Source organism: Arvicanthis niloticus, chromosome 8 (genome assembly GCF_011762505.2).
Source record: "Arvicanthis niloticus isolate mArvNil1 chromosome 8, mArvNil1.pat.X, whole genome shotgun sequence".
In the NCBI taxonomy this organism is placed as follows: Eukaryota; Metazoa; Chordata; class Mammalia; order Rodentia; family Muridae; genus Arvicanthis; species Arvicanthis niloticus.
Genome location: NC_047665.1, coordinates 85,286,325 through 85,312,054, shown reverse-complemented (window position 1 = coordinate 85,312,054; position 25,730 = coordinate 85,286,325). Strand labels below are relative to the sequence as shown.

The window sequence follows — 25,730 nt, the reverse complement described above, 5'->3', positions numbered from 1 at the left end:
GGCTGTATGACACAATCTGATGAGCCCAGGCCTCCGGGGCAGACAGATCAGTGTTTGGATCTCGCTTCTGTTCCTTTCGACTTAGCCCTCCCTGGGCATTGGTTTCCAACCCTTCTGTCTTCCTCTAGAACAGCAGCTCTCAACCTGTAGGTGATGACCCCTCTGGGGGTCCTATCTACGATCTCCTGCGTATTAGATATTTATATTGTGATTCATAACAGCAGCAAAATAATAGTTATGAAGTAGCAATGAAATAATTTTATGGTCGGGGGTTGCCACACCATGACAGTAAAGGATTGCAGCCTTAGGAAGGCTGAGACCACCGCTCTAGATGGTTAAGAATAATGATACTTGGCTGGTTGCCAGGGTTTTCTGTGTGTATCAGCACTCGGCACCATGCTTGGAACAGAAGCCACAGGTAGGACTGCTGCTGCAGGTACGTGTGGTCCGTTCTTCAAAGCCAGCTTGTGTTCCCAGGATGCTGCATTTGATTATTTGAAAAAGAAATTTTTTTTTATTTATCATAACTACATACAGAATCCAGCCTTTCCTTCTGAAGACCGTTTCTTAGCTGGTATGTTGGCAGTTCTTTACGGGGTGGGGAGGGTATAGCCTGACGTCTTGTCCTTGTCACATCCTTTTCTTTTCGATCTCCAGTCTGTCCTGTCTGCCTTCAGAGGAGTATCTTCCTAAGAAATGAGCATTAAGGCTCAAGGATGTTTGACCGGAAAGCTCTTTATTCCGATGGGCACAGAGTACGCACCCTTCCCTCCATGTTACAGAGGAAAAGTAGTGGGATTTCTGGAAGGAGCGGGGGGGGGGGGGGGCTCCACACACCTAATCTGGCAGGGTCTACAGTCACCTGGGAGATGGGCTTCTGGGCATGTCTGTGCCAATTACCCTGATGTAGGAAGATTCATCTTAACTCTGGGCTGGACCCTTCCCTCTGCCTGGACTGTGCAAAATGGGAGAGCAAGCCAAGTGTTAGTCGTCACCCCTCTGTGAGTGCAGTGTGACCGCTGCAGTGAGCGGCTCCCTCTTTTATGTCCCTGTTATTATTGACTTTACCCTTGAACCCTGGGCCAGGATAACCCCTTCCTTCCTAACGTTCCTTTTGTCAGGACATTTTTATCACATCAACAGGAACGGAAAGAAACTAAGCAAGTGGTCTCCTGTCAGCTGAGGTTGTGGTTGCCCAGGCCTTTCCTTGGACCCCAGTCTGAGCCTGATTGGGAGCAGAAACCCAGAGTCTCCTCTGGTCACACTCACTGCTCGTACGACCGGAACCATTTTTCTTCAAGTAACTAAGCAACTGGAGAGTTGCATGTATTTGTAGGTTTGGAATATTTAACCTGTCCATGTACAAACTCTGGCTGTGTGAGTGGCGGGGACAGAGGAAAGGGGACAAGGAGGAGGAAGAAGTAAAGAGGAAGACAGGAAACCTGTTTGTTCCCAGCTTAGGAGTGCTAGCGAGGCTGAGCCCTTCCTGCCCGTGTGGCTGAGCACCTTCCACCAGCTATGATGAAGCTGAGTGTGCCGGAGTCCGCTGTCGGTCATCCCATCCCTCTTCCCTGCTGGTGACCCTCCCTCCTCTGTGGGTCTAATTGCACCTCAAGTAATTGTGAGCAGCGGTGCCTGGTCTTTTCTCATCACGGTGCTCACCGTCACTTGAAAAGCTTTCCTCTCACAGCTCAGAATTGTCACACATCTTATTCCCGTGCGTAGCTCATTCTTGAGGGAGAGGAGACATAGAGCGCTGTTGCTGTCACCAGAGAAAGCAGGAGCAGGAGAAACAGTCTAGCCCAGAGTTAACACCGTCTCTGGAAGTGTTAGGTGTTGTGGCCAGCTGTGCTGTGCGCTAGGCCACACAGACCACAGCAGCACACCGGCACTTCTCACCAGAGCCCCCTCCAGGGTGAGCTGTTCTCCACGTGACCTCCCCTCTTCAGCTCCTGCAGCCGTGTGGGAGAAAGGCCACAAAGCAGCTGCTCACAGCCTCCTTCCTTTTCTACGAGGACACGGCCATTCAGGAAAGAGTCACCATGCACCTGTTTGTGTTTGACGTTTTTTGTCTCTATAGGTGGCATGATACTCATGTAATGGGAAAAGTAAGAAGTAGCATGAGTTACTGGCTCGGGATACAAGGGCACGCGGGCGTGTTAGAAGAAGCAAGGCTACAGTGGAGTGCTAGAACCTGCAGGGTTCCAGGGGCGTGCTAGAATATCAGGCATGCAGGGGAGTGCTGTTGGATTGGACAGGGCTGCGGGGTGGGGTGTTAGAATGGACTGGATTAATAAACACACAGGCAGACGCAAGCTTATATTAAGGTTTAGATAAGAACTTAGGAATCATCTGGTTCACCTCCCTCACTTAACAGCTGAGGTAACCAGGGCCCGAGAAGTCGCTGACTAAGTGGTTGTATTAAAAGTCAGGAGTGTGTGTAATTGTACCATGTCCCCTATTAAAGTGCAGATGGATAGACATCTCCGGATAAAACCCCTATGGTCTCTTCTAGCCTTTATGAGTCAGGCACTCTGGATATGTCCTTTCAGTTCCTGCAGTGGACACCGTGATGAGAGCGCCTTCCCTGGAGGCCAGAAGTAGAAACTCTTCTGCCACTAGCAAGTAATTACTTTATGGCCTTTAAAAAAACCTTCTTTTATTGTTGAGATTATAGTATAATTATATTATGTCCCTTTTTCTTTTCCTCCCTCCAGACCCTCTATATACCTTTCCCTGTTCTCTTACAAATTCATGACTTTTTCACCAATTAGCAATGGTACAATGTGTGTGTGTGTGTGTGTGTGTGTGTGTGTGAGAGAGAGAGAGAGAGAGAGAGAGAGAGAGAGAGAGAGAGAGAGAGATTATGCTACATGTTTTCAGAGCAGGGCATCTGGTGTTAGATAACTAAATCGTGTGCTCTTCCCTGGGGAAGACTATTTCTCCCTGAGCATTCCTGTAGTTCCTGTATCATCATCATCATCATCATCGTCGTCGTCGTCATCGTCATCATCATCATCATCGTCACTATTGTTATTACTACTAGTAGCAGTTTCTTTTATTTTTGAGATTCCAATATAATTACATTATTCCCCCTTCCGTTTTCTCCCTCCAAACCTTTCTATATACTCTTTCTTGCTCTCTTTCACATTCATTGCCTCTTTTTTCATTAATTGCCGCTATGCACATATATGTATATACATATATTCCTAAATGTGCCTTCTCAACATTACTTGTGTATAACTTTTCAGGTCTGGCCGTTTGCGCTTAGATAACTAATTGCCGTGTCTTCTCTAGAGAAGACTTTCTTCTGTCCTCAGCATCCTTAGTTGCCTGTAGTTCCTGGTGTAGGGTTGAGGCTGTGGTATTTCTCCATCCACTGTGGCATGTCCACTGCCGTCTCCTTGCCTGGCTCATGTTTAGGCAGTCATGTTGCTGAGACTTTATGGATGCAGCTTCTAACACTGCTAGGAAACACTCTCAGAAAACGTCTTGATCCTGGCTCTTACTGTCTTTCCGCTCCTCTCCCTCAGTGATCCCTGGGCCTTGGATACAGGACTTGTGCTTATCATTTGGGACTGGGCTCCACAAGTCTGTTTGCCTGTAAATAAAATTGAAAACCTGCAAATTTCAGGTAAATACACGGAACTGCAAGCAATCATATTAAATGAGGTAACCCAGGCCAAGGAAAAGAATTTGTCACGTATTTTCTCTCATCTGGGACTCATGGATCCAGACCTTCAGAAGCCTGTGCGTGTCCTGCTGCCTCCTTTGCCTTGGGCCTCTCCTGCTTACTTTTATCAACTCATGACCAGACTTCCACGTCACCTTTTCTGAGCAAATTCTTTGTATTACAGCAGCATCAGGCTTATGTTAGCCCAAACTGTATCTCTGAATCCTATATCTTCCTGTTTGGAATTATATCTTACAGGGGAATAACTTCCATTAATATATTTTTCTAAACTCAGTTATGTATACATTCTATTCCTACAGCAAGAAGACCACTGGATGGTATTTCATTTTATTTTATTTTTTTTCATCAAATGTGAATGATTAAATGAGCTAGCTGGTCTTCTCATGCATAACTGTCACTTGCTTTGTCCCTGCCAGTACATGTGGCTGAGGAGAGATTTGGCTTCAGCTGCCAGAAGCTGCTTTTCAGGAGTTTGCTATCTAGAACAATATATATCTATATGTATATGTATATGTATATGTATATGTATATGTATATGTATATATATGTATATATATTATATGTATATATGTGTGTATATATGTATATATGTGTGTGTATGTATGTATGTATACGTATACATATATACATATGTATATAGAAAGAGATCCAAATGTTTGAATAGAGATAGATATAGAGATAGAAGAATGAGGCTAACTCATATCTGGAACCTCATAAACACAAAGATTTTTATTGCCTAGAGGCAGGAGCTGATATAGAAGTCATGGAGGAGTGCTGTGTATTGGCCCGATCAGGTTGCTTTCGTAAACACCCCTGGACCACCTAACCAGGGATAGCATCTCCCACAATGGGCTGGGTTCTCCCAAATAAATCACTAATTAAGAAAATGTCCTGTAGGCTTGCCCACAGGCCAACCTGGTAGGGGCCTTTTCTCAATTGAGGTTTTCTTTTCTCCAGTGATTCTTGCTTGTGTCAAGTTGACAGCACACAAATAGGGCATTTATTTAGATAAGAATATAGCTTTCTGGCTGCTGTAGCACAGTGTATCCATTCTTATAATCACAGTGAGATGCATTACACTGAGGATGCTTCCTGCACTCATAAGTGACATCACTATTGAGTGAGACTGGAAGCTCTCACCGCTCTGTGGTTAATTGCTCATTGCTTACAACGCCTTCTGCATTCTGCCTCTTTCCTCTCTGGGAATTCCTTCAGCAACTTGACCTGTGGGTAGTACCTGAACTAGGTCCCCTGGGGAGTTCAGTTCACACACACACACACACACACACACACACACACACACACACACACGCACGGACACACACACTGCATGTTATATGGGTATGTATGTGTTTATGCATATGTCTGTGAATACCAGAAGTCAACATTGAAATTGAGTTGTCTTTCTCAATAATTATCTAAAATAATATTTTTGAGACAGGGCCTCTTTAACGAACCTAGATCTCACCATTTGAAGTAGCTAGTAATGATTGGTTTGCAGGTCAGTTATGGCTTGCTGTCCCCATGTTTTCTGACTCAAGGAAGGGGTATCTCAGCAATAGGTTCTTAAAGTCACATTCTGTGTAGGTAACCAAGAACACTGGCAGTAATGTTTGGGTATCTATGTAACTTTGCTGGCCAACAGTTCCAAATGAAAGACTCTATTCCTAACACTGGGTCTTCTATTTGTTAGCCTATGGCAGCTAGTATCTTGTTATACAGAAACTCTATTAAAACTTTATCATATATATGATATCATGTATGTATGTATGTATGTATGTATGTATCTATCTATCTATCTATCTATCTATCTATCCATCATTCATATATATGAAGCTATACAGTAGTAGGCTTCTCTATGAATTTTCTAAAGGTCTTTAGTATTAGATGTTTCCCCCTGTAGTCCTTTCTGTACTCTGCCTCTACTATGTAAGCCAGGATGGCCTCAAACTTACAATCCTCCTGCCTCAACAACCAGGTTCAGCTTGTACCTATTACTTTATGTTTCACATATTTTTCTTGATGTTATTTTATTATTAGTTATTATATATTTACTTTAATAGTTATATACTTATATCCTTTTTGAAATATATAAACTTTTCTGATAGCAGAATACCTAATTATTTGTTTAGCAATCTTGTAACTAACTGTATTGTGATGAAGTTATACTTTTCTGTGCATATGAGCTTCCTTTAAAAAGTAGGCCTACTCATATTACCTTCTTTCTTTAAAAGCTTTGTTTTGTATTTACTGTATTAAATCAAAAGTTCCAAAATCGACCTGCACTATCCATCCAACCACGCTCCCTGCATCTTGTCTTTAAGATTCTTTATTGAGTCTGAACTACTCAGCATTCTCTAAATACTTTGTGCTTTTCCCAAGTTCCTTTGTTCTGGAATATTTTTGTGTTTTATTTTTCCCTAAGTATGTGGCTTTGAGTTACTAGGGTTTTGAAGACATAGCTGACATGCTCCAAGAACAATTCCTGGGGCCTCCTTCCCTGTTATTCCCATCCCCTGGGGATATGGCCATTCTAGTCCTTCCCACAGGGCCTTACTGTTTAATTTTTATTTCATTTCTCATCCTTGGGTAGAAGGTCTTCAAAACTGTAGTCTTCATCACCTTGGTACTTTAGTTATATCTCCACCCAGATATATAGTTGGTATCTATAATATATTGTTAAAGTTTTAATTTTAAGATAATTACAGGCCCCTAGAAATATATGAAAATACTATATGTAACCCAATATGCCATTCACCCAGGGTCCTTTACTGGAGGAATCTCAGACAACTATAGCATAACACCAAAACCAGGAAGTGTCTTTAAACTCGGATGGACTTTTAAAATGAATTAGTGGAGCTTTTCATGAAAAAGGGCAAGCCTTGATACAGATTGGTACCTAGATATTAGGCTTTTAGAAAGGATGACAACAGATGCCAGTGATCTGAGCAAGTTGTGCATCTGCGGGTAAGCTGGTTAAGGTTTGGATTATAGAGACATTTGTGTTGATTAGTGAACAGCCATGCGCATAGAAACAAGGAGCCTGGACAGTAGAGACTGCATGTGATGCTGCTGGGTGGCAGTAGGAGGTGTCAGAGGTGTAGGAGTATGATGTGACCCATGAGGCAGTGTTTTAGAAATGTTAGTTTAATGGTGGTGTTCAGGATCAGGGGGGTCTGCGATGTGAGACAGCAGCTTAACCAAGGTTTAGGAATGCTGGTGGACATGGGAACTTTGTGAGATGATTTTGGCGTATCTATAATGTGTTTGATTTCACTTACAATACACCTAAAATCACGATGGCCTGTACAAGAACCATATATGTGCTGTGTAGACATGAGAAACTTTAAACGTGAGATCGAGGCTGGAAGATGACCTCTGGCATTCTTGGGTCAGATGCTACCAAGGATAGCCCGCAACTGTTGGAGCTTCTGATGGAATGAAGTCATAGGAAGTGGATAACGCAGGATTTGAGTCTCAGTCTCAAGGCAGTGACCAGATACAAGAGGATGACTGGAAAGGACTAAAGAGGAGGAGGTGTCAGATCGATCAGGGACAACAGAGGATCAGGGAGACCCTGAGGAGAGGGGACTGTGTAGGAAGGCTGGTGCAAGACCAAGTAAACTACGGTTAAGTTTTAAGTTTAAGGTTTTTTTCATTATTTTTTTTTTCTCTTTAAAAACTGTTTTTGGGGGCTGGAGAGATGGCTCAGCAGTTAAGAGCATTGACTGTTCTTCCAGAGATTCCGAGTTCAACTCCCAGCAATCACATGGTGGCTCACAACCATCTGTAATAGGATCCAATGCCCTCTTCTGGTGTGTCTGAAGACAGTGACAGTGTATTCACAAACATTAAATAAATAAATAAACAAACAAACAAACAAACCTAAAAAATTGTGTCTGAAGGTCACATGTTATAACAAGGTAGGAATGCTAATATCTGGTGTTTATTTTCAATGAGAAGCTTCGGGGATGTACAAGAAATGCTCTAGGAAACAGGTAAGCAGAGTGAACACTGGAGAACCCAGTAAGAACCCAAGTGTACACCTGACACATACAGAGATTAAAAGAAAGAAGAGTGAGGGTAAATGCAGGTGCATGCACGTGCATGCGTGCGCGTGTGCATGTGCTGAACTCTCAGAAGGAGTAAGACTGGTAAATGGTGAGATTAGAAAGTGAAGGTGATTTGTAATAACCATGGAAATGGTGAGTTCAGCCAGGAACCAAGCAATTGTGTTAGCAGCCTGCTCGCTCTTTCTTCCTTCCTTCCTTCCTTCCTTCCTTCCTTCCTTCCTTTCTTTCTTTCTTTCTTTCTTTCTTTCTTTCTTTCTTTCTTTCTTTCCATCTTTCTTTCTGTCTCTCTCTTTCTTTCTCTTTCTTTCTTACCATGTTTTTTTAATCTGAAAAAATTAGGTAGCCCCTTGTTCTTAAACAGTGTATTGTTACAGAATTGTCTTGAAAATGAAGTTATCTTGAGTAAGTAAAGGAAACATTCAGTTCTAAATAGGGCGCACATTCTTCTCTGTCATAATGGAGTCTGTGAGGAGAGGAATGGAGGATTAGGGGAAGAACATTTGAGTCTAGGATTAGAGCTGGATTTGACAAGAGAAGCACTTGGGAGGCACTGCAGAGGAAGGCCTACCATCAAAGACCTGAGAAAACAACATTATCCCAGTGTGTGCTTAGCAAACACTCGCTGATAGACATGCCGGCCAGTAATTAATTACACTGTGATGACCGAAGACCAGGTTCTTGGAAGAGGAGTTGTTAATACAGGAATAGAATCCCAGGGGTTGGGGGCTGGGGAATGTCTTTCCCTGCAGATGTTTAGACTAATATGACACTCAACATTCTAAAGATAATTGGGAAGGACCCTGCCTGAGTGTTGGGAGATGAACTGAATACCTTTAAAAGGACATTGCCACTCTTATTTGTTACTCCGGTCACGTGACCCTGTGAACCCACATGTACAAATGTAAACATGCAGAATACCCATTGTTACCCTCACCCAGCTGTAAATGGGAGCTTTCCTTTGGACTATTCTTACTGGAGATTTTACAGTGGGAGCCTAACTGTGTGCAGTTTTCAGTATCATTGAAAATTGCACAGCTGAGCCAAAAGGAAGGGTTTCTTAGTCACCCTCATGGAGGACTTTTTCTGAAGCTATGTATCATGTGAAAAAATAACCATTCTCACATATTCTACTGACATTTGTGAGTTTTTTTTCTAACATGAGGGTGAAATTTGATGTTCATTTCAACAGTTTCTGGCAATAAAAATAAAATTATAAAAAATTGCTGCTTATTAACCACAGACATGTGGCCCCCTCCCCAAACCCAACTTTTAAAAATCTTATTTATTTATTTTTACTTATTTACTTTACATCCCACACACTGCCCCCCTTCCCGGTCACTCCCTCTCACAATCCTTACCTCATCTCCCCCTCTCCTTCTCCTCTGAGTGGGTGGGACACCCCTGGGTATCCCCACCACCACCCTGCACTTCAATTCTCTGCAAGGCTAAGTGCTCCTTCTCCCACTAAGGCCAGAAACGACAGTCCAGCTAGAAGAACTTATCCCAGGGACAAGCAACAGCTTTTGGGATAGCCTTCACTCCAGTTAACCCCCACTCCAGTTGTTCAGGACCCACATGAAGACCAAGCTGCACATCTGCTACATATGTGCAGGAAGGACTAGGCCCAGTCCATGTATGCTCTTTGCCCAACCCAATATTTTATCCTCTGAGCTATCACTTGAATCTACTGTCACGTCAGTGAACCTGTCCTCGGCAGTCACACTGTGCTGGCTCTCCTCAAATTTTAATATGTGTCTTGTTTTCTCCCCTCACCTTTTGCGCCTCGTCCCTACTTTCTTTCTGAGTAATTAAATTTCTAACAATAAGACAAATCTGTCTCTCTCAACAATGGAAATTCATGAACAGTACTGACAGTGTACTAATTATTTTTTCATTTTCTTTTCGATCTGTAGGATGGCTAGAGAAGAGATTTTAATTACTTTAAAGCTGTTCTGGAGCCAGGCGCTTAAGTAAGGCAGTCATTAATTTACATCACATTGTCTTCGGTAATGTGCCGCTTGAATTCGGGAAGCGTTTATATACGTGAGGGCAGATCCAGGGACGTGGCTCGCGCCTGTTGCTTCCTCATTTCTAATGCTGGCCCGAATAGAAACACCTCACTTCTGACACTGCTCGGCCACGGCAAGCAAGGGTTCTTCTAGAATTGTCATGCTGGATGGAAGCAGTCCATGTTGCCAACCTTTTAAAACATCTTTTCATAACAAACTTTTAAAAAGTTTTAAGTGTTTTCATTCCAACGAGTCCCTGAATGGTGTAACTTTTCTGGTTTACATGTAGAATGGACAACAGTTAACATTTAAAACATAAGCCAATTCTTTAGTTTCTAACAGGTCTCAGTGTGCATGAATATCCCGATCTCTCAACTGTGTCTTTTCAATTTATTTGTAGTCTTTGAAAGTTTCATACATGTGTGTGATGGATTTTAGTCCTTTCTCTCCTGTTACATTGTCTCACCAATTATATTTATACTTTCCCTTTTTTTGTTGTTAAGTAACTTACTTTTATTTAATGCATTTCATTTGGCTTGGGTCTTCGTACCCTGTAAGTCTGCTTTCTGAGTTGTACTTTAGGGTCATGTGGAAAATGTTATCAAAAAGTTTTGTTGGTGCTTTTAGAAGCCATGGTTTATGGTGAGCCTGGCAAGATAGTTTTATTTAGCACAGGTGTTTGTATATTGGCGCTACTAAGATATTTTTGACATTTGTTAAAAATGATCTTGGAAATAATTACAACTGCAGATAAGCAAATGAACAGTCCTGCTGGACTGTAGCAAGGTACCAGGCTCCAGGTCATGGCCACTGTAGTTACAGGCAGACAGAACAGCAGGGGCTGAGGACTCCGATGTGAAAAAGCAAAGCTCGATGCATCACCTTCTGTAAACGGAGTGTGTACTTAGTGGTCATGGCTGCACACTTGTACAAGAGGAGTACTGAGTTCTTATTTTCTGCTTAAAGATTCAGTAAAATCCCTAGTTACAGTATTTTAAAAACTGAATGTATCAGTTTGTAGTGAAAAATACATTCTTCTATCCTTTATAGTTTACTTCCATTAAAAGTGACATCACATTCTAAGCCAAGACTGAGACAATGAATGGTGAAATTTGTTGAGTGTGGACTGTAACCCAGGCGTCTCTCTACATACTGGAGTGTACTGTTCAACCACCACAGCCCTGCTTTCAAAGACCTTGCTTTCTGGTGGGGGGCTGTCAATACACAGGGCAACAAACTTCAAACACTCTGTAATGTAGAAAGTGCAATGAAGAAAGGTTAAAGTGGAGGGGGGCAGGATGTGCCTCATGTGCCTGTGACTTTCCCTTCCCTCTCTGGACTGCATTCAGTTAGGAAGAGCTTGGGATATTTCATTATTTGAAACGGATTACTTACATGACTAGTTAAAATAATTATGCATCTGATCATTTATGTTTAGGTTAGTTTATTAATGATAATATTATCGGGTCTCTATAGGGTTTTTTTTTTTCTGATCAAAGGGTGTGTTTTGGTTTTCAGAAAAGAAGCCAGTGTAATTATAAGAAATGTTTTCTAATTCATAAATGTATTTGATAAAATATATTTAGTGATCATTAAAGCAACTTGTGTCGTAGAATGTTGAGATCTTTTTACCTTACGTTACTTTAGTGCAGTGCCCTCAGCCATGACCAGATGCTGCTCTTTTCCTAACAGCTGTCTAGATGGACGCCTCTGGGGGCAGAGACTTTGTCATCCATTTTAAATCTCTATAATCACATATACCTGGAACACAGACGGTAGCCTAACAGTGCTTAGAATTAGCTAGACTGATGTTCCAATGTCTCCTTTCCCTCCTTTTCATGTGACACAGTTCTCTGTCCCTTCCCTCCTCCCTGTCCCAGGCCATCCACTTTCTCTTCCCCCTGGCCATCTCTGGCCTGCTATGTTCTATTCCTGAACCTTATGGATTGATTGCTCCCCTAGGCTCTACGTCACTCTCTAGCTCTGGGCTAATCTTTGGCCTTCTTGGATCTACTCTGGAACTAGAAATTGTTGTACAAACTAATTGTTAAACTGACCCCCTGTTTCACCTCCTTTCATGAAATGACTTCACTGCATCTTTCTCTGTTAGTCAGAATATTGCTCACCTATATTCTACTCATTTTCAATATCATTTAGAGCAAAATTGATCTCCATTGTTTGCTCAGGTTGACTTTTCCCTTAATCCACGCAGAAGCCTTCCGTTTACCTTGTGCTGTACAGACCACACCCCGCTCTCCTCTCAGTTCACTTCAAAATTTCCCTGTGAATGGACTCACTTTTGTCCTTAGTGGACGTTTAAATATGCTGTCATCTTCATTCATGTGCTAGACCTGGTGGTTAGTGAAGAGAGGCTTCCTGTCCTTACAGAGTATCTCTCGTGTTGAGAAGCAGAGTTGTGGATTGTATTAGTGTACGCCACAGAGCTGATTAGGCTCACGGCAAGTCCTCCAGTGGATAAGGAATGCTACCTGGTGTAGCTCTGCTGGGGAACCATCGTCCTCTCTAAATCCAAGCTATGGAGGAATGGAGCTCTCGATCAATCCAGGCCTTTAGCTGTATCAGGCTGGAATCCTATCCCCGTGCTCCTCCATTTCTCCTTTTCCTTCTTATAGACTGTTTCTTGATGCTCTTGAGAAAAAGAGTTAGCAGGAAGGTAAATCATGTACTTTTCTTTCTATTCTGGAACAAAGAATTCATGTGCTAACTATCCAAAAAAAGGTCAAAACAAACAAACAAACAAACAAACAAACAAAAAAACAAAGCAGAAAGCTACTAAGTCCTCTTAAATGAGACCAACATGATTTGATGCATGCTATAAGAATGTACTGTGTCTGCTGTGTGGGGAGAAAGAGCTGGGTCCACAATGGGACAGCTAGATCTATTGCGTGAGTGTAGATGAGAGGCAATGTGATTAGATGGGTGGCAATAGAGATCCAAACAGAAGATCTGAGGAATCCTTCAGGGGCCGGAGCACACAGGCCTTGGTGATGGAGTCCTTCAGGGGCCGGAGTACACAGGCCTTGGTGATGGGCCTGTTTGGTGTGAGATAAATGAGAGTCAGAGATGGCTTTTGACTTTAGTTATCAACTGGTGGTCAGCATTGCTGGTAAAAAGGAGGGGTCAGTGAGCACAATGTGGGGTAAATGAATTAGGGGGTGCAAAATCGAAGGCTCAGCTTGGCTGTGCTTTATCTGAAAGGCATGGCTGCACCCCCTTGTGGATGTCAGGACAAGATCTCCAGAGAGAAGCCGGAGCTGCAGCTGGACTGTCAGGAGATGGGACCTATTTGTGGATTTAGAGCTGGGTGGGTTCCCTTCTTTGGGAATAGCAGAGAGAAGGGGGCTTGTGTAAGCTGAAAGGCCTTCTAACATCCAGAGGTCAGCTAGAAGGAAAGGAAGGAGCCAACCTTGGAAATTAAGGAGAAGCAGCCAAGGACTGAACAAGAGAAAGTAGCCAAGAGGAAGCCAGAGAGTGCGGGGCCTCAGGGCTGGCAGATGGAGCGTGGCCAGAGGCAGGCAAGGCTGGCACATCTCTACCCTAGGTTCTCCTGCATTCCTAACACGGCCTCTGTATGTTCATTCCTTTAATGTGTTTACTAGAAGTAAAGTTTACATGTATCATCATAAACTAGTTTTTTTGGTATATAGAAATAGCAAATATAAGAACTGTGTGACACAAATGAGCTGTTCCATCTTAGGAGTCCCTCAGAGGGACACATGTTAGAATCGTCCTCCTGGTTCTACCCGGGCCTTTTGCTCTTACCTTCCTGTGTCCTTTCCCGTTCCCTTTTTGTGTTTCCGTGGTAGGGAATGAAGTCTAGGCCTTGTGAATTTGGGGCACCTCCTTCTTCTTTTGACCTTTTAGTTTGGCTAGAGAACTGTCTTCACTCCTTCCTTCCTTGAATCTCTCTGCCACTATAGCTGACAAGACAAAGAAATGATACAGTCTGACTCACGTGACTTACACAGTAACTGCTGAACTGTGGGTAAGAAGAGCGAGGACAGACAGTTCCCTTCCTCATAAAACAAGGATTCTGATGGGGAGATGCAGCCGGAGTGAAGATACTGTGTGAGCAAAGCAGACGTGGTTCACCATTACTGTTTTCAGTGCTGAAGTAATCATACTGATACTCAGTTACAAGATGAGGTAGATTCTGTAGAAGCTAGGGATGATGGCGGTCCAGACTTGGGGAACAGCAGTGCAGGCAGAGATGAGAAGATATGACAGGGAACTTTTTTTATGAGATAAAATCTCCAAGGTTTAGTGGCTGACTAGAGAAGAGGATTGAGGAACAGAGATGTCAAGGAGAGCTCTGGGATGGCTGGTCCCAGTTGGCTGGGTTTAGTGGCTGACTAGAGAAGAGGATTGAGGAACAGAGATGTCAAGGAGAGCTCTGGGATGGCTGGTCCCAGTTGGCTGGGTTTAGTGGCTGACTAGAGAAGAGGATTGAGGAACAGAGACCTCAGGAGAGCTCTGGGATGGCTGGTCCCAGTTGGCTGGGTTTAGTGGCTGACTAGAGAAGAGGATTGAGGAACAGAGACGTCAGGAGAGCTCTGAGATGGCTGGTCCCAGTTGGCTGGGTTTAGTGGCTGACTAGAGAAGAGGATTGAGGAACAGAGATGTCAAGGAGAGCTCCGGGATGGCTGGTCCCAGTTGGCTGTGCACCATTCATTGAGGAGGTCATCCTTGAAATATGACTAAGTTCTGAGGATACAGATGCTGAGTTCACCTGTGTCTGTGTTGGCCTGAGTGCTTATGCCTTGTCTGCATCAACTGTAGGGATCCTTTCCCACATGACTGCTCATTGCTTTGCTGTCTGTTCAGTCTCCTAGAGAGTTAGTAATGTTAGTGATTTCATCCACTTCAACCCAGTACTCGCTGTCAGTATTTCACAATGGTGCTTCCTATTAGTTCTCTAATTTCTGTGTGCTATAAGCTAGGGTGCAAAAATCTATGCACAGAATATATAATTGCTCCTTTTGTTTACACAGCTGATAATACCTGGCAGAGTTTGGTGGCATGACATTCTATGAATTAAGTTACCATTGCCACGGAAGGACTTCCTTGAGAACAGCTCAATTATGGGCTCGGTTCACTGCCTATAGAAACCCATTAGAGAACACTTATCTCTCATGGCAACAAGGAGGAGCAGTTCATTAACAAAAACAAATTATATACTCCAGCATTCTAATGTGTTCAGTAAATGTAGCTGTTTCCTTGCTCCAGTTGTGACGCCCCTAGTGCTTGTTAGGTAAATAGTGTTCAGCTTGACCTCAAGTGATATATATAACATGGGTGGTGAGCCGTGCTAGCTGTTTCCACTCAGAAACCTTGCTTCTTGTGAGTTTTTTCCTTAGAGAATTATGAAGTATCATCTAAGCTTGTGTCTTTAATAGAATCTGATAGTCTTCCTTTTACTGTTTCTCAAGTCAGCCTCATAGATTTCAGCATTGGAAAATCAGAATTTTATTTTCCCAGCTGCTTAAATGTAATATATTTGAAGACAGAGGGACTGTCCTGAAATTTTATAGCCTAAATAAATCTATTTTAAAGGTGTGCTGGTCAGAGGCCAGATGGCATAATGGGATGACATATGAGCTATTCACATTTGAAGGCCTGGCACTAACTTACTCTTGGGATGCCAGGAAAATGACTTTAGAGGTGTCAATTTGCTGGAGTCCTTGGTGGGCATCTGAGAACATCACAGAACTGCTGTAATGTCTAATATAATGTATCCTCTGTAAATTATATTGCCACGTTAGCCACCTAAGGTACAAAAGGCCAGTTTGAATGACTTCAGGAGGCATTCCAAAACCTTGTTTTAATGAGTAATGAGAATTACAAGCCAGTCTACAGGAAGGTCGAGAGGCTTGTATGAAGGACTGGGAATTGAAATTTAAGCTTTTCTGTGTCTCTAATCTTTATCTGGCTCATCAGTTATTCAGCAAGTATTTACTTAAGCCTTTTTTTTTTTCTGCGCCCTTGTCATCTTAGGCATGGATTTTATAACAAGACCCAGTACCTTTCCTCTCTCTCCCTGGCTGTAGGTCTCCTATAAATGCCAATAATAATATTTCAGAGAAGTGTTATGAGGAACTTATTAGTACTCCAAAAATGCTATGATAACCCCATCTTGAATACTTGCAAACTTATCTCCCAGGGCCCCCAGGTGGTTAATGGCACTGCTGACCAGGAGATCTTTACTGCTTTACGTTAGTATTTGCCGTCTGACTAGATCTTTTAATTACTTAAAAGATAATCATATTAATTTATTCACACTTAATATCTGAATCAAAGATTTCCTTATTGTAGGAGTAGAGTATATGGCTAGCCAGAACTGTGTCCGAATTTGAAGAAGTAAAATGCTCAAAAGGTAGTAGCTAGACTCTGATTTTTTATTTATTTTTATTCCTCTTATTGTATGTATGTATGATGTATGTATGTATGTATGTGTATGTATGTAGATTTGCATGCCATGAAACTCATGAGAGTCACTTCCTTTCTTGTATGATGGGATCCTGGGGTCCTCAGACTTAGCAGCCTGTGCCTGTATCTCTGAGCCGTCTGGCTGGCTACAGATTTACCTCTTACATCCTTCACCCATTTAACCTCATTTCCTTTTCTCCTAGCCTTATGCCTCTGAACAAGTGCTCTGCTTAGTGGTCTATTGCCAGAGAAGGCTCAAGTATCGAAAGTAGTGATGGTAGATCACAGTACTGCCCGTGCTTGGCAGTGTTGGCTCTGTCCTCTTTGTACCCGGGAGTCGGGTTCAGTCTGAGCTGTACTCTAGGGGTCAGCCTTCCCGAAGGAGCCCATACTGACTGATAACGTTCCAGGCGGTTTCAGGATCTGTCCACAGGTAGGAAGGATACCTTCCCTCGACTGCAGGATTCTGAAAAGCAGGTGGTCTCACACTTGGCTCCTTTGAACCTCAGGCTTTACTTTACCTTTCTCTGTTACAGTCTCAACATCTTATGTGAATGAGAGTCAGTGAAAAAAAAAAAAAAAAAAAACCCTGGGCCCCAATGTGCCAGGTTCTAGGCTGTTGCCTATGGCTGATTGCTTAGGGGGAGCCCTTTAATGTTAAAGAAAGTTAGCTTATGGAAAGAACTAAGGTGAGCAGTGGGCATAATGGACTTTAACTATATCAACTATAAATAGAACTATATTTAACTAGGGAAGTGATTGGGGGTTAAAGTAGATCATTGTCATCATCGTCATCATCGTCATCGTCATTATCATCATCATCATCACCATCATCACCGTCACCGTCACCATCATCGTCATCATCACCATCACCATCATCATCGTCGTCGTTGTCATCGTCATCACCGTCACCACCATCATCATCATCGTCATCATCACCATCACCATCACCATCATCATCGTCGTCATCTTGACTGAAAGATTAAATTGCTGTATAATTCTTTAGTGAGTACTTACCAGGTAAACAAGTGGTGAGCAGAGAAACAAAGACCTGGCCCTAGTAGAGCATCCATCCTAGCAGGGAAAGGAAATAGGGTGAAACGGCAAACGTGGTACACTGAGGTGCACGATGAAGGCAGCAAGCCGAGAAATGTGGCACCTCCTAGCAAGTGGCAGACGGAGAGCCAGCCAGGAAGCTGTTCAGCGAAGACCTGCATGGGAGGTGAGACTGGGAAGATGGGCTGAGGCTGGCGGTGACGGTACACTAGGTAAGTGTGGGCACGGGGTAGACAGTCTGGACACAGGCTGAAGCACAGACAGGATTCAAGTGAGGGACAGCAGGAAGCCGAGTCTAGAGCTGATGGCAGAAGGTGGGCAGGACCTGGCATATAGGACATCTCATATCAAAACATGGGTGTTCTTAAGACAACCCACGTTTTGGGAACCTGTATCTCAGTCCAAGTGAAGGGAGACAGTACTGTGAAGAGCGAGTCTGCATGCGGCTCCAGCGCATTGTGAGCAGATCCCGCAGCTTGGCAAAAAGCATATCCTATTCAGGGGCCTGCAACCGCTCCCTGCTCAGGCATTTATCACTTGAAAGTGGAGGAGTCAAAACGTGCAAGAGCATTTGAGAAAATGAATAATTTAAGGGGGGGGAAGCATGAGTAATGAACTTTAGAAAGAGAAACTTTGCTTCTGACTAGAGGTTTATAATTTTCATCTTCCAGCAACATCTAGCTGGCCGCCACGCGCCAACTGACTTCATCAGTGCACAATTAGGCCCAGCACATTAGCGCCCTGACGTGCGGGCTGGAGTCGGGCTGCGTGTGTGGGAACATTAAATTTTAATGCGTTCAGCTTGAGCATAAGTGGCCACAGATGATTCACAACGCCGCTCTCTATATTTGGTGAAAACGATTGTTAGCAAGAGAGTTGTCCCAGTGGCCACAGCGGTCTCAGAGCCGATTTCCTAAACGTTGCTGTGTTTGTGGGAGATTAGAAATAAACTCGGCATTGGTGGTCAGTAAAGCATGGTGATCATTGCTCCAAAACCACAGGAAACCTGACATTGATAAAGTAGAACTCAACAACCCCTGACTGACACTTCACTTTTAAATTCTCCGTTTCAGGAAGGTACAAACCGTAAAAGGCCGCTCTTTAAAAATGGAGTTAGCCAGCCATGGGGGCTTTGTTTTTTGTTTTTGTTTTTGTTTTATTTTTGCTTTGTTTTCTCTTCTTTAAGAAACAAGTGCCAAGAATTACCTAAGATGTGTGATATCATCACTTAGCTCCTGCTCAGAGGCACAACGGTAGACCTTTGTGGCTGAAATTCAGACAGCAACTTAGTCCAACCTAAGCAGGTTTCAGCTGAGGTACATGAGACTCAGTAATCTGAGAGGAACTCAGATTCTCACCTGCGCCAGCCACTGTCCAGATACTGAGGAGCCTGTCAGACACCCACCAGCCAGTTTCCTGATCTGTGCAGGCCCCACCTGTGATGTCACCGCTCTTCGGGCTGGGCCTTCCTCACACCCTCCTTGCCAATTCCTAGAATCTGCCACAGCTTACAATTTTGTCATAGCCTGGGCTATGTCTCCTCAGTGCTTTCCCCTCACTGCCACCAGTGAATCACGCTGCTGCTACTATTCCCCAACTGCAGCCCAGCCTTGCTGCTCTCCTGCCTATGAGCGCCATCTTGCTTACTCCTGTAAGCTGACTTCTGTATTCCTTTGCTGCTTAGTCACTGTCTAAGGTCACTGCCTCCCCTTCTTGGCTTCTCATGCCCCTCTCCATCTGGGGCATAGCTTCACCCATTTACTTAGCACACGGTTGTAAGGTCACACTGTCCTAAGATGAATTTCTCATAACTCAGCCCAGACTCCAGCTCCTTGAGGACCAGGATTCTGTTTCTTGCCTTTGACATTGGCAGCTCTCAGCCAAGTGTGTGTGGGGGATGTTTAATGGAAGATGAATGGGGATAGACAGTCTCTCTCTCTCTCTCTCTCTCTGCCCTGGCACTACAGAGAACTGAATATTCTCCAAATGAGTCTAAGTGCCATCCTGAAAAACTCTAATGAACAAGATGACAAAACTTCATCCTTGCCACCACATTACAAGTAATTTGACTGCTGATCTTTCTAAATGACAACATTTTTACAATCCTTTTATTTCATCAAGGAACTCAGTCCAAACCTGCCGTAACTCTATGAACTCCTCAGGAGACGCATTAACTATTACACAATTAGCCACACCTGGGGGTAGGCTATGGTTCAGACACTCTGGGAAGTGCATTTCTTTGGCAAAGTCAAAAGCGGCTTCCTCCCCTCCTCCCCTTCTTTGATAGCTTCAATGAGGTAGCAGGAGACTTGGCTAAACGGCAGTCGTGTTCCAGGACCGGAAGATAAAGTCTCCATTCTAAATGTCTAGGCCTTTCTGTATCTAAAAACACTGTAGATCAAAGAAGCTATGAGAGGCATCTCCAGGGACAGGCTTCTGCTGCCTCTGGGTCAGGGGCTCCTCCATCAGGTGAGCAGCCTCTGCTCCAGCAGGCTCTCCTTAGTGTTTAACTGCAATCCCTCCTGGTCCAACTCAATCTCATTTCCCCGTATCCTGACCTCACTGAAAATAAAAACAAAACAAAAGAAACAAGCAAAACCCCAACAACAACAACAAGTACTCAATAGCGCCCATGCACCCGTTAATTGAAGATGTCCGCTTACCCCGCAGGGCTTGGCTTGCACGCTAAGCGCACCTACGTTTGCCCTCTCCTCTGATGCTGCCCCCACAGACTCTTGAGTCTAAAATGTTCTTTGCAACAAGTATCAGGGCCCATAAAATTCAAACACAATATTGATATATGCTGATGGAGAAAAGGTTCCCATTAATATACTAATCCTAATAGTATATTAATTCCAAACACAATATTGATATATGCTGATGGAGAAAAGGTTCCCATTAATATACTAATCCTAATAGTATATTAATTCCAATCCTAATACTGAGGACAATTAAACTGAAATAGCCAAAAAAAGAAACCAACAACAACAACAACAACAACAAAAAAAACTGAAATAGCTACTCAAAGGAAAATGAAGTATTTTTTTTTCCTGCATCCCTGGAATGGTATCATGTAGGCAAAGTTTTAATCTGCTGGCCAGACAGAATCTATCTTAAATCTACCCCAAATTAAATTCATTATTTTCTACTAAATTCACTACAAAGCCTGCAATTGTGAGAGTCTCATATCCTAAACTGATCTTGACATGTTTAATCTACTGGACCTAGTATCTTGAAACTTCGGAGATAAGAGCAAGAGAAGAGAGAAAGAGAGCCATTGCTAAAGCCTGGACCAGCGCGTCTCAGTCTGTGGGTCACGGTCACTACAGTTTTCCTGCATATCAGATATTTACATGATGAGTCATAACAGTATCAAGATTACATTTATGAAGTAGCAATGACCCAATCTTATGGTTGGGGAGGGGGTCACCACACATGAGGAACTAGCCATCTAAACAAACTATACCATTAAAGCAGCCCTCCAGATGAGATGAATCGTCTTTAGGGTCCAACGGTAAGTCTGGATGCTAACTAAGAGATTTTATAAGGATGTGTGTAGCTACTCATTGACTTTGTGATGCTGTTCATAAGAGCTCTATGCGTGAAACTAAGGTCAGGATATGGGTTTAGTATCAAGATTGGTAACAGTTGTTTCATCTTAGCTCCTTGTCATCCCATCATTACACCAGACTGCTTCTTAACAACTTTGCAATCTCCACAAGCACAGGAAGGGAAGCCATTTGAATACAACTGTTTTAATGTGGACATTTCTCACATCATTACGATCTGAAATTGAGATATCCGTGTAACTGATTGACGTTGATAACTTTTCTCACTGCTGACTCTGTAACTATGTCATCTTACAATGGAGACTGTGCGATGCTATAACTGTCAAAGAAACTGTGCATTTTGAGTCCCTTTCTTTGCATTCTATAAGCAACTCTTTATTCTAGTTGAGTGTAAAATTGATTCTTTTGTGAATACCCCAATCCTCTATGCCTATAGAATTACAGGCATGGGTCACTCAGCTGCAGTGTGTACAGTAAGTGATGGAGACAGGGAGGAATGTTGGCCTGGAGTCCATGCCAGTCTGCACCCATTGCTGCAGCAGCCAGGAGTGGGGGGGTGGGGTGGGTAAAGTAGCTGATCTGAATGGTGTTTACTGCAGCCTCACTGCAGGATTGCAGTGACAAAGAAAGCAGCTAGCCTTTTAAACTGCAAGTCTCGGCGCACTGCTGCCAAGATGCCCAAGCGCTTACTGGAACTTATACTGTGTTCATTTGAGCTTTGAAAAAGTTGAGTTCCCATTCCCCCTCCCCCAACCCCCCCCCAAATGTGCCTGGAATTCATCAATAAAAATACTTCATTATGTTGCTGAATCTTGCTTTAAATATTGAAGATTGCTTCTTATGATGCTATCCCCCTCCTCCCTCTTTCCTTCCTTCCTTTCTTTCCTCCCTTTCTCTCTCTCTCTCTCTCTCTCTCTCTCTCTCTCTCTCTCTCTCTCTGTGTATGTGCATATTATTCACCAATAAGAGAGAGAGCAACACCTTTTATTTTCTTGTACCTGTGCCCCTTACTCCACACCATGACCTTCTTGCTCTCTGTTCACCCCTCTCCCTCCATGTTTGGAACTCTTATCTGGAATCCTTTTTGTATGCCTGGCATTAAGAAGCAACTTGATAATACAAGCATCAAATAATTAGCTGGAGATGATAGGTTGCGCTTTAGGTGCGTGGGTGTGAGAGGCAGCGTGGCCTGCATTAGTATCCTGGCCTATCTGTTAAGTTACTGTGTGCTTTTGAGGGAGTTCTTCGCCGTTGAGCACAGTGCCTGGCATGCAGGACATGCTCAGATCATGGCAGCTTTTATTTTACTGTGGTGGTTATAATGAAAAATGATTTGTTTCTTTTTTGTGTGTCAGATATTCTAAAACTGTCATGGAAGATTACATAAAGAGATCCTTGGCTATTACTTTAAAGACCTGATGGGTTTCTTTTGGAAAGGAGGTGGTGAAATGTGTGTGCTCATTCTGTGAAGAGAATAACAGTCTCACAACTAACTATTCCTATGGTGCCTTTATTACCAAATATTTGAGACTGAGAACAGATACAGCCTGTTTCTCTAAAAACTGAACTTATCTCTGGGAGATAATCTCTCTTTCTGAGGTAAAAAATAATGACTTGTTCTAGTTTTTGGAACTGTCCATTGAGAATGCTTGGCTGTAGCCCTCTACTGTAGAGGACTTTGCATTGTACGGTAGGTGAGGCTCTGAGGGGACCTGAAAATAGCCAAAAGGCTAATACCAAACATCAGACTTAAATCTGCGCTTAACCTGCTCCTGTGTCCTTTCTCAACAGTGGTTAAATCATTTACTTCATAAGGACATTAAAATGTCAGGAAGGCTATGGAGGGCAGGCTGTGTAAGGCACCGTATCCCAGTATCTGGTGCAGGGCATGCATCATATCTCTAGTTAGTTAGGAGGTACCAGGTTGTGGTGTTCTGTTGCCAATGAAGGGAAAGCCAGGACTGCCATCGCTCCCATTTCAGAAGTCTCTCATTAGTTCTGAATGGGGCCCTTGAATAGCAGCCATCAGCCGACAGTCAGAGCAGAGCCCATAGCAACGGAGCATGAGGCCAGTCGGTCTCTGGGATGAGCTGTCTTGTTATGACTGAAAAATACAGCCACAGATAAATCAACACATCTTAGATATCAGTGGCAGCTCTTAGTTTTAGGAGCAGAGTGGGAAGTGGAAGGCACTATGGTGCAGTGTTTGATGTAAATCACCTATTTACTCTCAAGGGATAAAAAAAATCAGAGCAAGTTCTGACTGCAGACAACATGTGGTTCAGTTTTATCTCTGAGTGTCTATTTAGATTTTGTTTCCATAGACATATTCTGTTTGCTATCTGCCTTAACCATCATAAATTCCACTGTATTCTTCACTTAGTCACACATTTATAGACACAATATTGATAACCAGCCAATGGGAGAAAGGTCAGTTCTTGCTATTAGGGTGTTGCATTAGTGTGAGGTTGGTGATGGATGTGCTAGCGACAACAGGTTTTTTTTTTTTTTTTAATGTCTACACTTTTGGCTTTAGAGTTTATATATTCAATGTGAAATATCTAACTTTATAATTCACAATGTATAATACAACAATTATTAGTCTATAAAATAAGTAAGCATATAGCACATGTATTTAAAATTATGATGTATTATTTTACCAAATAGTAGATTTTAAAAATGTTTTTAAATTGAAATGAGTTACATTACTCTCCCTCCCCTTTCCTTCCTTCAACCCCTCCTAGTTACCATCCCTCAAACCTTCCATGTTCTCCTTCAAGCTGATAGCCCCTTTTTTCTTTGATTATTGTGTCACATACATATGTGTGCATGCACAGCTATATGCACAAATACAATTGGCTGAGTCTGGTTTTGTTTTTTGTGTGTATGTGGTTTCATGCCTGACCACTCTGAATTGGGCAACCAATAAGTGGCTCACTGCTTGGAGATGCTGATGTGCGTCCTCCCAGCAATCATTAGTTACCTGTAGCTCTTTGTCTAGGGGTGGAACATGCCCATTGACACCGCCATTGGTCCAGTCTTGTTTATGCGGCCATTTCTAGGACAGAGTGCTTTATAGCAGACTTCCTGCTACTCTGGCTCTTAATTCACTTTTACCCCGTCTTCCATGATGTTCCCTGAGCCATAGCTGTGGGAATTATGGTGTGAATGTATCCGTTGTGGCTGGGCTCCCCATGATTGATCTCTACCTCGTGTGCACTCGTGGTTTGCTGTGATGATCTCCATTTGCTGTAAAGAGAGGCCTCTTTGCTGAGGGGTGGTAGCTGGATGAGATTTAGAGTGTAATAAGGAATTATGCTGATCTAGCAAAGTGGCAATAGCAGATTCTTCTCTAAGGCCCATGACCTCACTAGCCCTGAAAGCTGGCTGCATTTCTGTCAGGAATGTTTTCTCTCCTGTGGAGTGGCCTTTAACTCTGATTAGACAGCAGTTGTTTGCATCTTTGTGCCTATCTTAAAATTTATGCCTATCTTGATGGTGTTATTTATTTCATCCAAGAAAATAAATTTTGACAGTGAATTCAACAGCTGTAATATCTACGTGTTATAAGATTTCCAAGTGTTTGTAGCCAGGACCCCCTCTGACCCCAGAATTAAGTTGCTTTGTTGTTTCTTCCAAGGTTTGGTAACCATAATTTGGAAGCTAGAGATAAATGCTTGTTTGCTGTTGATATACTTGTGATTTTATCAGAGCTCTCTTTTTGTCTTTAGCAAGGAAATTAGTGATTCATACTGCTTATAAACAGTACTTTTTTTGCCAAAAAATGGTATAAAATACATATGTTATTAATATAAAGACAAAACTTTCAAATGAGCGATTCTAGATTGGCTTAAATTTCATTGAAGAAGAATGTGTGTTTGACAAATTAGAGACATATTTTCCAAAGAAAATTATAAGAATGAATATTAGATCCTTGATGTTTAGCATCTAAGAAGTCACAGCATAAACACTATAAGAAAAATAACTATATAAAGAGGAAGTGAGTTCCTCCGGGCTGTCAGTTCCCTCCCGTGTGTGCTTCTTGGAGATATGAGTGTCCAGCGAAAGGGAAGGAGACCGGAAGGGTCCAGGGCTCTGCTCCCCTTCAGAGTGGAGGCCTGATGTCATGTCGAAGCAGATCTAATTAGATGCATGTTACTTAAGGAATCCCTGAATTCAGATTCAGGCCACTCTGTTAAAATATAGGCCCAGTGTCCCCAAGGTCATGACCTTATTAATGCTTTTCCTACGCCTCCCTCTGATACTGCTCTGTGTCTTTATTTGATCTAAAAGATATAAATCTCTTCTCTGTCTGTCCAACAGCACTAAGCTCTGCTGAGTCTGCTCACACTTCTTATGTCATACTGCATTTGCTCTCCCAAACCCCAGAAGTCTTGCTGGTTTTTATCTTCTCTGGATCCAGGCTTTTCTGAAGCTTATCTGGAGCAGCAGCACTGTCCCTTTCACCATTTCCTCCTCTTTGACTGTTCTTGTTCCGGTCTCCTGGCTCTGGCATCCTCGGTCAGACTCTTTCTTGGACCCCCTTCTCTTTTGTTTAGCCCCAATAAGTAGGTGCTTCATTAAGTTCTCTTTGCTCCTTTTGCTCTTACAAGCCTTTTAATCTGTCAGCTACTTTCTAGTATGCTGGTGACTTACAGATTTGGGTCTTTGCCATGTCTGTCTTAAACCTATGGCAATCCTTCTGCATCAGCCATGGGATTAGAGGGTGCATTTCTTTCTTTCCTAACCTTGTCTTTCACCATTTTGTGACATGGTTAGAGCTGAGTTTCCTATGTAACTGTTAGTACACAGCTGCTTTCTGTAGATAGAGCTCCTGTTTCTTCCTGCCAGATCAGTTTGCCAGGACTGCTCTCAGTCGGTG

The 25,730-nt window shown here is 42.9% G+C and overlaps 1 protein-coding gene across 6 annotated transcripts in view; it reads left to right on the top strand.

Moving 5' to 3' along the window:
- Bbs9 (Bardet-Biedl syndrome 9) overlaps window positions 1–25,730 on the top strand; it is a 369,513-nt gene that overhangs the window by 311,241 nt on the left and 32,542 nt on the right. The gene's annotated exons all lie outside the window — the stretch shown is intronic.